Source organism: Drosophila willistoni (genome assembly GCF_018902025.1).
Source record: "Drosophila willistoni isolate 14030-0811.24 chromosome 2L unlocalized genomic scaffold, UCI_dwil_1.1 Seg168, whole genome shotgun sequence".
Classification (NCBI taxonomy): Eukaryota; Metazoa; Arthropoda; class Insecta; order Diptera; family Drosophilidae; genus Drosophila; species Drosophila willistoni.
Window position 1 is genome coordinate 1,182,054 of NW_025814047.1, and position 13,147 is coordinate 1,195,200.

Genomic DNA, 13,147 nt, shown 5'->3' on the forward strand with positions numbered 1-13,147 from the left:
ATTGATCAGCGCTAACAATTTATAAACGAAACAAAAAAATAATTATGAATATTAATATGATAAGTTCCATTAAAAAGCCACCACCACAAAAGGAAAAGTTTTAAAATAAAAAGAGAGAAAAGTTAGCTAAGTTAGCCTGGCCAAGCCATGCGCCCCCCCAAAAACAGCTAGCCCCCCTCGCCACCCCCTCCACAAACACACACACTTAAACGCCGAGATTCCAGATTATGAAATTATTATAAAACAGAAGAAGAAAAAGAAAGTGAGCCAAGGAATGAAGAGAAAACCAATTAGATCAATTCCATAAGTCCATAAGTTGAGGCCATAGACATCATATGACTAGGGCAGATGAAAAATTGTATTGCTGACTTCCAATTAAACAATACAATTAACGATAAACAAGAAATTGCATAAACAATTGACACAAAATACAAGAAACAAGCTAAGCAAATGCACAAGCCTAGCAAAAAAAAAAAAAAACTAAAAACATAGAGAAGAAGAAAAGCAAAGAAAAATTTAAGTATTTAAGCCACAAATAAACAAGAAAAACCTAACAAAATTATTAATACAATTATATATAAATATATACATATATATATATAGAAATATATATTAAACGATCAGGATTGGATCGGATCGAAAGAATTATACGCGAATTGTAGTTTGTAATTAAGGCTAATTGATTCAAAGTGAAATTTGTTTATAATTGATAATGATGAAACGCAAATTATATATATATACACTATTATTACAAGGCCCACGCATATTATTATTACTATATACAATATGGCATATTATTATTATTATTATTATTATTATTATTACGATTATTATTATGATTATTATTACATATTAGAAAGTAAAACTCTAGCAAGCAAGAAATCGAATGAAATCGTTAGGTGTTCAAACGCAGCCTCGATAAGCAGTTCCAATCGATATCAATTAAATACAAACAAAACAAAAAAAAAGTAAACAAAAAACATACAAAAAAACAGCAAACCAAAATATTTAAACAAAAAAACAAAAAAAAAAACAAGAAACGGAAAGAAAAAAAAAAAAAATAAATGCAAAAAGCTAAGCAAAAGCAAAAACCATTTACTTTTAGCTAATAGTTTAAACAAAAGATGCAAAGTTAATGATGAAATGATAACGATTGTTAACTAAAAAAGAAAATCGATTTCATGGCAAGCGTTTGTTTTCCTTTTGTTCACACAACGATAATGGAAGCCACTCCATATTCATATATGGGTCCACTCCATTTGTTGTCCACATTCAAATCCAAAAATCTGTTGTCCTTAGAGATCAAAATGAAGATAAAGAAATGCAAACTGTTTGCTAGACCATCATGAACAAAACAAACAATTTATAGATATTTCTTTTAAGATTTCAAAACAGAAGACCCAAAAACAAAACCAACAAAAAGAAAAAAGAACGAAAAGGAAAAGTAACAAAAATAAAATAGTAAAAATATTACTTTTGTAAATAAATTAAACAAAAATGTCTTTGATTTGTGGGTGAAGTTTGGTCTGGTCAGAAGTCAGTATTGTTCAGGAGATTGTATTATCCCTTAGCCTTAGCCGGTGTCCTGTTCCTTGTTTACCTTCGCAGTCTTCTAGGAAATCAAGCAGGTCTTTGCGTCTAATTACTGCTACCTCCTCAGACACTACTATGTATGTAAGTCGATGTCTAGAGTTCCGAGTCCCATCCGCAATACTTCATACACCGCCGACTTTGACTGTGCTGCAGCAAAAGAGGCTTGGTTCAGATTTGTTTTTTAATAAAAACTTTTTGTTTATTGTTTTAAAATTGAGTTTAAAATTCTCCTTTCTGCAATGCACTCATGAAATTTAAATTACAAAATTTATAAATTTTTTTAAATTGCATATATATGTGTGAGACTTTCGTTGATTTTGGCATGGTATCCAACTTTATTTTGGTCGGATAAGCATCTGCACTGATTTGAGAGAAATAAAGTCAAACCAGCTCATACTCAAACGATCCTTAACTTCTTCATTGAAATATTTTCCGTTGAGGTTGCTATTTGAGATAAACAAAATATTTGACAATTGTTCATTATTGTTTAATTAAATTGGTTATTTACACCCAGCCACAATAATTATGCCACCAGGCTCCATTCTTCTCTCTAGCACAATTACCATGATCCCATTGATCATTATCTTGATCAAAACTGGTAAATGCTTGATATAAATGGTGCTTCATAACATCCTCAGCTGTTCCTTTAAACTTTCCCAACGACTCCAAGTTATATTTCGATGTTTCGTTGCCAATTCTAAAATTACCATAACTAGCAAATAGGAAAGTTCCATCGTGATATCCCAATCGCACATAAAGTTCATAGGTTTGGGAATTGGTAATACGATGCAAAATCTCAAGACCAATAAAAAATTCTCCTTCCTTATTTCCGAACCCATTACGATACTCAGTCCAAGTTCGATTAAAGTCTACGCTGCCATCAAATCGTTTATGAATAATTATCCATCCACCACCTTCCAAATCTCCCTCGCAGAGGACAGAAATCGGATCACTCCCCGGAATCTCAGTTTGATGAATTCCCGAAGAGAGGCCTTTGCAACCAGTTATTGGTATTCTCTTCTGACACTCGATTAAATATTCCTTAGTTTGGTTTAGTTGTAGGGAATGTTTTTCAATTAAATGATTCGAATCAGTCAATTGAGTCTCAGATTCTTCTAACTTTTTCTGTACGGATGAAATTTTAGAATTTAATTCTCCAATTTTGTTGCTAGAATTCTTTTCCTTAATCTGATATTCTTCAAATTCCTTGTTTTTCGACTCGAGGTCTTTAACTGCTTTTTCTAAATCTGACTTTTGGGTAGCTAATTTCTCTTTTAGATTCTCTATTTCTCTATTTTTTTTTCTTTGTTCAGCTAAGCTTTCTTGCTTATCTTTTGCTGCTTGGCATTGAACATTTCTTAAATTCTTTTTCAATTGTTTTACTTTTCTCTTAAAACTGTCTATCTCAGTTTGAGATTTGGCTTTCTCTTCCACCTCTTTCTGCCTGTTAACTGAGTTTGTGATAAAATCGTTAATCTTAGCTATTTGTATATTCTGTTGATCAATTTTACTTTGCAACTTCTCAACTGCTTTGCTTAGCTGACTATTTTCATTTTCTGAATGATTCTCCTCGAGCATTTTGATTTTTTCTTTCAACTCATTTATATAAGCTAGACCGAGTTTCATAGACCTATAGCAATATAAGGCACACGAATCTTTCTCGTCACTGGAGAATCCACAGTCCTATGTAAACAGATTTGTCAATTAGATTAAACTTCACTTTGTACTATTCACTTGGCCACTTACCCCGTGATCGCCCTTTGGGAGAAGAGATTCTGAGATTACATGCTGGAAACCAAGAACAAGGAAGAGGCCAACAAGTGGGAGGACACTTTTCCTTCTCATTTTGGAAAGTAATGCGGAATATACGAAAGTTATGAATTTAATAATGTTCAATATACTTTACACTTGCGACTGAGATAATGTCTCTGAGAGCAATGATTTCATTTGGAAATATTCATTGAATTATATATTTTTCGGATTGTCTTGTCGTTTGTCGCGATAAGAATTTATTCTCTTCTTATTGTTAGTGCAAAATCTATATCAATTCAATTATGTGTTTGCATTCTGACATTGACCAAAACGAAAAGGTTGTGTACGAAAATGTCAAAACAATTGTTTCTTATCTCTTATTTATATATACATATGTACTACTTTCGCAAGCAGAATAAAATTTAATATGTAAATAAATAATAATTTTTTGAAGTATTTTTAGAGTACTTTCAATCGTAAAAAAAATTCAGGGCCTTGTATTTTTATCTGTTGAGAAAAATGCTCCAAAAGAGCGACCATTCATACGAGATCAGATAAACATCATTAAACTCTGCGAATTGTGTGAGAATTGTGAGAATTTTGAACTTTGAATATTTTTTGCATAAATAAGAAATGTTAAACTTTATTTGCAGATTTATAATTTTACCATATTAACCTCAACCTTTTTTTTAAAAATGATTCTTTTGGGTCACACGACATTTGTTTAAGATTAAACATCGTGTTCATCTGAAATGGCTTCACCAAATCAGATGCACCAAGAAATATACAAAACGAAACAAAAACATAACACAAAAATAAGTCACAGAGATTCATATGACAATTATTGCTTAAAACCAAACAAAACATGCATCCACACTCTGTGGAAAACACTTAAGATTATAACAGCGCGCTGCAATCGTCAAAAATATCTTATTTTAAATAAAATCAAAGTTGTTTATTTATAGTTTGTATTGCTTAATAAAAACAAAAATTTTTTTTTTTAATAACAGTTCAAAATAAAATATTAAAATTTAAGTTGTTGACTTTTAATTGCTATAATTATTTTAATCCCAAATTAATTTAAATCACATTACGTATACGCTGCATGGGCTTGTATGGGAGGTCAAGAGGGCGTGGTCAAATCACTCCAATTTTTTTTATTTTTTATTATGCATCCTAACATGGTTATATGTGCAAAGTTTCACCTCTGTAACTTCATTCCTTCTAGTTAATGCCACAAAATCTGGATTTTGGACCATATTGCAGCGGCGCGTTATCAATTAGCCAACGCTAAGCATGAAATATTGCCGCGGCCCGTTATCAATTAGCCAACGATGAGCGTGAAATATAAACAATTTTTAAACCCCCGAAAACGTGGGTCATTAGAATAAGTGTTTTTAAGAACAATTGTCGCCTAGAGTCTAAGAGTTTATTTATATACACAACACTTTTGTAAATAAAATCAGTTCATATTTTGAATTCAACGAATGAAGATTGGGTTATTTTCCTTCTCCCGGAATCCCTATTCAACATTCTTTCTAGTACAGTTTTCAATGCATTTACATATACAGTTTTAGTTACTACATTAACAAAATAAAATTAAGTAATTGAGCCGAAGGCCTCGACGCTAGCGCTCCCCCCTCCCAACAATTAGTTATACTATTGTTAACTTTAATGTATTATAGCTAATTTTATAAAATAAAATAAAAAAAGAAAGTGAGTTAGTCGTCTCGCCGACATCGGTATACCATGCACCAGGTGAACAAATATTTTAAATTTCGAACACCAAATGTATGTTATGCCCTTATAGCATATGCTATCTCGCTCACTCTCACAAAAACAAGCGAGCACTCTAGCGCCGCCACCAGCCTACGGCCAACTCCTTCCTTATGGACCACCTAGTAAGCCTCGTTTATACGTATAAACGAGTTTCTAGTCCGATTTTAAAATTTGGTAGGCTGTTAGATATTAATAGGGCTAATTAGTGTGCTGAAATTGGGTTCGATAGTCCAGAAATTGCGACAGGTATTCAGTATTTCTAGATTATCAAATCTATCAAGTGGGCGTGGCAAAAATTTTAAATAATCCTTATCTGCACTCATACCAAACAAATCTACATACCAAATTTTGTGGTCTTGGTTTTATTAGTTTTTGATCAAAACAATGGGGAATGGGCGTGGCACAATTTTAAAAAAAACAGTAACTCTTTCCTTACCTATAGCCATCAAAATGGGAAAACGTCCAAGCTAAAAAGGTTAATGTTTGCGAAAGAACGGCCTACAATCTTAGCATAGGAAAAAACTAAGATATTGATCAAAGTCACTGTTTTCCTATGGGAGCTATATGATATAGTCACCCGATCTTGCTAAAATTTGGCATAGTCATTTATGGCGTTGGTATTAGTGCTAGAACCGTAGCTTAGTACTATTGTCCTGCCGCCCTTACCGTTAATCACACTTTGGAACTTATGGAAAATGGATGCGAATGGATGTGGATTCGTTGTACCACACTTCTTTGAAGGTTTTCCTAAGATTTACCACGTTTAAAGGCTTTACTTTTAATTTTGGATGACATATGGGCCCAACAATTTTCGATGGGATTCATATTAGGACTATTGCCTACCTAATCCAGCGAAAAAATGCCCATGTCTTGTTTAAGTCGTGTAATTTAAAGGTTACAAATAAATCGTAAGTTGAAAACCAGAGGGCCGGGGCTAACTTCGACCGCGTCAAAGTTTGTATACCCTTGCAACATTTTTGGTAACTCTTTCCTTACCTATAGCCATCAAAAGTGGAAAGACGTTTAAGCTAAAAAGGCTAATGTTTGCGAAAAAACGGCCTACATAGGAAATAACGGAGTTATTGATGAAAGTCACTGTTTTACACCGATCGTTCCTATGGGAGCTATATGATATAGTTACCCGATCCTTATCAAATTTGGCACAATCATTAACAGATATATTAAACTAACAAATGTTTAATTTGAAAGCAATCGCGTCAAAAGTAACGAAGTTATTCACCAAAGTCACTGTTTTCGAAAGATCGTTCCTATGGGAGCTATATGATATAGTCACCCGATCTTGATCAAATTTGGCATAGTCGTTTATATGTGTAATTAACTCACCAATATTAAAATTCACGACAATAGCTCAGAAAATAACGAAGTTATTAAGAAAAGTCACTGTTCGTGACTTTGCCTTTTGTATGGGAGCTATATGATATAATGATCCGATCCGGCTGAATCCGAGATATACAACGCCTGCAGTATATACAAGCCTACATGCAAAATTTCAGCTCCGTAGCTCTTACGGTCTAGGAGGAGTTTGCGTTGATCCAGACGGACGGACGGACGGACGGACGGACGGACGGACGGACATGGCTATTTGAACTCGTCTCGTCGAGCTGATCAAGAATATATATACTTTATATGGTCGGAGATGCTTCCTTCTATGCGTTGCACACTTTTGACCAAAATTAATATACCCTTTTTGCAAGGGTATAAAAAGTGGTTAAATGGTTCGTGTTTATGAGGATATTTACAGAACGGGCCTTTAGCAAAGAGCAGAATCATCTTTAAATTAGGTTTGGTTCTCGCTCTGTTATACATTCCAAACTGGGTACAACGCCATTTGAAATCCTTGTGTTTTTCGGCGTCAATTGTAGCCTCCAGCATCAAAATAGATCCAACATTTTATTTGGAAATGCATCCACACACCATGAAATGCTTTACTTTAAAAAAACTGTTCTCCCTTTCCACGACAAACTGTGCAAAAGCCATCGTGACCAGTGATTCTGTCCATTTTAATTCATTTTATACCCTTGTATATATAATTACTTTGGTCAGAATTGTACAACGCATAGCGGGAAGCATCTCCGACCATATAAAGTATATGATCAGTCCGTCTGAATCGACGCAAACTACTCCTAGAACGTAGAGCTACAGGGTTGAAATGTTGCATGAAGGCTTGTATATTCTTTTGTATACCTCGGATTCAGCCGGATCGGACCACTATATCATCTAGCTTCTTTTTTTATAGCTTTACTTTTCTCAGTAACTTTCTTTATTTTAATCTGTTGTCATGAAATTTAATGTTGGTAATTTATTACACCTAAAAACGACTATGCCAAATTTGATCAGGTGACTTATCATATAGCTCCCACATAGCTAGAAATGACTGTGCTAAATATAATCAAGTTTGGGTGACTATATCATATAGCTTCCATAGAGACGATTGGTGGCAAAAAGTAACTTGGATCCATAACTAATCACTTTTATTTATAAAAATTCTTTTCTACGGCTATAGGGAAATGAAGTGTAACAAAAACTTGGAGAGGTATACAAACTTTGGCGCGATCGAAGTTAGCTCCGGCTTTCCCGATTTCAATTACATTGGTCCGCCAAATGGGCGTGGCAAAATTCTTACACATACATAATGTGAGCATTTACTAAACGAGAATACATACCAAAATGAAGTAAGTAAGTCGTCTCGCCGACTTAGGTATACCATACACCAGTAAAGCAAATATTTCAACTTTGTTAAACAAATGCATTTTCATATGCTTCTTACAAGCATATCTTAGTATTTCGCTCACTCAATCATATCAGCACCCTAGCGCCCCCACCAGCCAACGGCCAAATCCGGCCTTATGGAAAAACGTTTATATGCATAACTCGACTGCTTTTTGTCCGATTTTGATCAAATTTGGTATTTTGCTAGATATTAGTATTAAATTTAAGTGTGCCAAATTTGATTGCATAAGGTAAAAACATACGGGAGATAATCAAGTTTTTCAAATTACGGGGGCGGAAAAGGGCGTGGCGAAATTTGTATACATACAAAATGTGTGCATTTACTAAGCGAATATATATATACCAAATATGGTGTCTCTAGCTAGAATAGTTTTTAAGATAAACGCTTTTTTTAAATTGCGGGGGCGGAAAGGGGCGTGGCAAAAATTTGAAATAAACTTGATCACTCTACATACTACACGAGTCTACATACCAAATTTGGTGGCTCTAGCTCTTACAGTCTCCGAGATCTAGGTGTTCATACGGACAGACGGACAGACGGACGGACGGACAGACGGACGGACGGACAGACGGACAGACGGACGGACAGACGGACATGGCTAGATCGACTCGGTTGTTGATCCTGATCAAGAATATATATACTTTGTGGGGTCGGAGATGCTTCCTTCTGCCTGTTACATACATTTTGGCGACTTTAATATACCATTTCACCCTATGGGTGTATGGTATAAAAAGCACTTTGGTTTAAATTGCGGGGCGGAAGGAGGCGTAGAAGAAATTTTGAACAAACTTAATCACTTTACATATTACATAGCAGGCCCGGACTGGGACCCTAAGGACCCACCGGGCATACAACTTAAAGGGCCCCCTATACTATATGCTTAAAAAATTATTTCCGAGGAAAATTAAAGGTACACATTTTTGAGTTTTACATCAAGTATGATCGTTTATGTGAATAAAACGAAACAAACAAACATTTTAATTTGCCTATCTTTTTTCCACAATGCGCTTCTACGTAAGGCGTAATTTTACTACATTTTAACACTCATTAAACAGTCAAAAGCTTTTCAAGTAAATTGCTCCGTAAGGATAAGGCGTTAATAATTCGTTCATCATCAATTTGATTCAAGTTTTTTTTTTTTCAACTGCCATAAGCAAGAAATTTCTAAATGCTTTTGCGTCAAACAGCTTCTCAATCTATTTTTGACATACATATTTTAACTTGGAAAATTATCTTTCGCAAGCTACTTGCGTATAAGAAAGTGTCAAAAGAAATTTATAGGCAAGAAACAGCTACGATATGAGGAAACTTTTTCGGGTCGAGGCATGAGAAATCTGCTGCTAGTTTTCCATGTTCCGTAAACCGTGATTTAATTGCAGAAATGGTTTTATCAATAATGACACTGTGAACTTCTACCGTAAATTTTTGTTGAGGTTCATCGATTGGTTTATCACGGTTTTTTTCACCCGATAACCTTTTCTTTTTCTGCGACGTATTTTACTAGGAACCTTGTGTAGTAGAACCTTGTAAAAATAAATTTACATTTACCTCTGCTAAATAATACTTCTGCGCTTTGGAAAACAATGCCTGAAATTCGAGTGTCTTACAGAGCCTGTGAACGACAGGGGCCCCAGCGCCCAAAATGCTACAAAAATGATTCTTAGTGGGAACCTCGTACGAAGGGCCCTAGTGACTAAAAACTGCTACTCTACTACATAAAATTTCATCAAAAGGGGCCCCCTACCTTGAGGGCCCACCGGGCATTTGCCCGGTTGCCCGGTGGGACAGTCCGGGCCTGCCACATAGTCTCCGAGATCTAGGCGTTCATTCGGACAGACAGACGGCTGTTGATACTGATCAAGAATATATGTATATACTTTATGGGGTTCGTACTGCCTGTTACCATATTACCCTATGGTATAACAAATGTCTATATGATTCGTATAGCATCAACAAGACTAACAAATTTTATACTTTTCTAGCTGATATCTAGCTAAAGATTTAAAGATTTCACACTTATATCTATGAGAAGCTGTGAGAATACAAACAAAAAATGCATTAGCCACAGATTGTGTAACCAAAACTAATGAATTCTTTTGGGTTTGAATCAGTAGGAAGTAAATTAAAACCCGTTACATTGCATATTAGGACGAGATTATTTATTAATACAGTAACATAGGCGCTTATTCCACATTCTTTGTGACACTATTCAAACACCAAGATGCAGTACGCCCAAGTTCTAAGTTGCCTCATTATATACATCCTGCACATCGTTCTCGTGAACCCACCCTAGTAATTTATTTCTAATATTGGACTTACACAATCAGAATATAACCAGTTGTTTGTTTTTATAGCAAACATAAAATAGAGAGACCCTCGTTGTGGGCCCGTTAGACAACTCATCTACCGAGGACTGCTATATGCAAAATATATTATTTCAGTTTTACGAGAAATAAAAAGTCATTTTTTACGCTTGCAGAGGGTATTATAAAATTGGTCAGATGTTTGTATTGCACAGAAGGAGACGTTCCCGACCCCATAAAGTATATATATTCTTGATCAGCATGATAAGCTGAGTTAATATAGACATGCCCGTCTGTATGTCATCCATCTTAAGAGCTGACATTTTTGTTTCTGTGATTTTTATTATCTGGGGTCTGTCAAGTATGAAGATCTTTAGGATTAGACCACTATATCATATAGTTGTATACAAAAAGTAGGTGAAGTATATGATGGTATTGGTATGATGAGTTTGGTTCTTTTAATATTTTAGATTATATCTGCAGAAATGGGTCAGGTTGATCAATTAGAAATTGATGAAGAATATTTTATGGATTCAATGGTAAAGGGTGTCCTAGAAGTACTTGGTTCGTATAGAGTATCTGAAATTATACATCTCAATGTGTTCTATAAAACGAAAGATGAATACAAACGATAGACAAAATGATAGAAAGGAAATCACGTTTCTGACTGAAACTCCAAGCTGCATTTGATTTATTTATTTTAATCCGTTGATCAATGTTTTGTGAAATATTTTCTAAAGACTTAAGCCTATTTGGATAAGCCATTTCTGGGAAAACCGATTTCCGACTTTAAAAAATGTCTACAAATTCATTTATATCTCTAAAATTACTTTACCGATTAGCTTGAATTTTTTGAGGAATCAATTGTATCTATATTTAAACTTTTTGTTAAGTCCATGTGGGTATAATAGCCCCTTTAATCAGATTGAAAAGAAACTTACTAAGCTAAGGATACATTTTGATTTCGAAACAACATAAAATATCAGTAAACTGTATGCAGGAAATTGTACAACCATAACGAATGAATTGTTTTAGAAACTTTTCGACGTGAAACAGCAATACAAAGAGATGAAAACAAAGTGGAACGAAATAGTTTAAGAAATAAAGCTTAACAAATTTTGACAGATAAGAAAATAGAGAGGGAAATAGAGGAGGTGAGAAATAGGCATATAGAAGTAGAAACGAAATTGAACAGAGAAATAATTGAGAACTTAAAAGAGAAATCGGCAAACCAAAAATCAAGTCTTGATAAAGCGATGAATGACCTTGAGTCGAAACAAAACGAATTAAAGGAATGTCAGGCTAAAGATAAGAGTTCTAAGAATGAAATTAAAGAATTAAATTCAAACGTTAACGCTTAATCTCAGTTGACGGACTTAAATCATTTAGTTGAAGGACATTCTCTGCAACAAGTAATTAAGTCGTCTCGCCGACTTAGCTGTACCATACACCAGTAAAACAAATATTTCAAATTTATAATAACAAATGCATTTATGCATTTTTCAAAAATACTGTTCACATGCTTTTTACAAGCATATCTTAGTATCTTGCTCACTAGCGCCCCCACCAGCCAACGGCCAACTCCGACCTTATGGAATAACGTTTATGTGTATAACTAGGCTAATTTTAGTCCGAATCTGATCAAATTTGGTATTTTACTGGGTATTTGTATCAAAGTTAAGGGTGGAAAATTGCACAAGGTAAAAAATTACTGGAGATAATCGAGTTTTTTTCAAGTTACGTTGGCGGAAAGGGGCGTGGCAAAATCTTTGCACATACAAAATGTACGCATTTACTAATTACCAAATACGTAGTATGCTACACGACACTACCTAGCTCTAGCTTTTATAGTCTCCGAGATCTAGGTGTTCATACGGACGGACGTACGGACATGACTTGATCGTCATACATTTTGGCGACTTTAATATACCATTTCACAATATGGTTGAAATATGGTTGAAATTCATTCGTGTAACAGACTTTATTTATATACACTTTTATAAAAAAGATTAACTTGGTTTACATTAACTAGGCGTTAGTATTAGTGTTAGAACCGTAACTTAGTTCTTTGTCGCGCCGCCCTTACCGTTTATCACACATTGGACCCTCTTGGGCTTGGGTGCGAATGACTAACATTCTGAAGAAATTTCTAACCTCTTCGATGGTTTACCATGTTTAAACTTTAAAGGCTTTTTTTTATACCCTTGCAAAAAGGGTAAATTAATTGTGGTCGAAATTGTGCAACCCATAGTAGGAAGCGTCTCCGACCACACAAAGTATATATATTCTTGATCAGAATGACGAGACGAATTTATAAAGCCATGTCCGTCCGTCCGTCCGTCCGGCCATCTGAATCGACGCAAACTTCTCCTGGACCGTTAGAGCTACAAGGTTGAATTTTGCTCGTAGGCTTGTTTATACTGCAATAAAAATATTACATTGGTAAATAAATCAAACAAAAATATCTTTGATTTGTGGGTGAAGTTGGGTCTGGTCGGAAGTCAGTATTGTTCAGGGGATTGTGTTATCCCTTAGCCTTAGCCGGTGTTCTGCTCCTTGTTTACCTTGACAGTCTTCTAGGAAATCAAGAAAGACTCTTCTATGTCAGGCGTGAAAGCTTTCGCCCTCCAGTCAGCCTTAACGGAACGTTTCTTCCGAGTGTGCATAAGGTAAAGTATTTGGGCTTCACACTTTACAGCCGTTTAATGTCCAAAGAAGACATGAAATTGTACATAATGCACTATTCGACAGGAGATCTGAGCAAAAAGGACATTTCCAAACCTGTGTTGACTGTTCTCTCGTTCACGTCCTTAGGCTCTAACATTGAAAATCTCCAACGATTTCAACACAAACTTCTCAAAGAATAGGAGAAGCGTCTCCTTAGTCATCCACAGAGACCTCAACATCAACATGATTCAGGATGGAAACCTTTGATAATGTACTGGCCTTCAATCTGCTGCATCAGCCC

The 13,147-nt window shown here is 35.0% G+C and overlaps 1 long non-coding RNA gene across 1 annotated transcript; it reads left to right on the forward strand.

Annotated features, from left to right (window-relative positions):
• The first annotated feature begins 10,034 nt into the window (after nucleotides 1-10,034).
• LOC111518740 lies at nucleotides 10,035-10,304 on the forward strand. The gene is made up of 2 exons (XR_002724064.2): nucleotides 10,035-10,168; nucleotides 10,231-10,304. It is a non-coding gene; the product is annotated as an uncharacterized LOC111518740 (long non-coding RNA).
• Nucleotides 10,305-13,147: the final 2,843 nt, after the last annotated feature.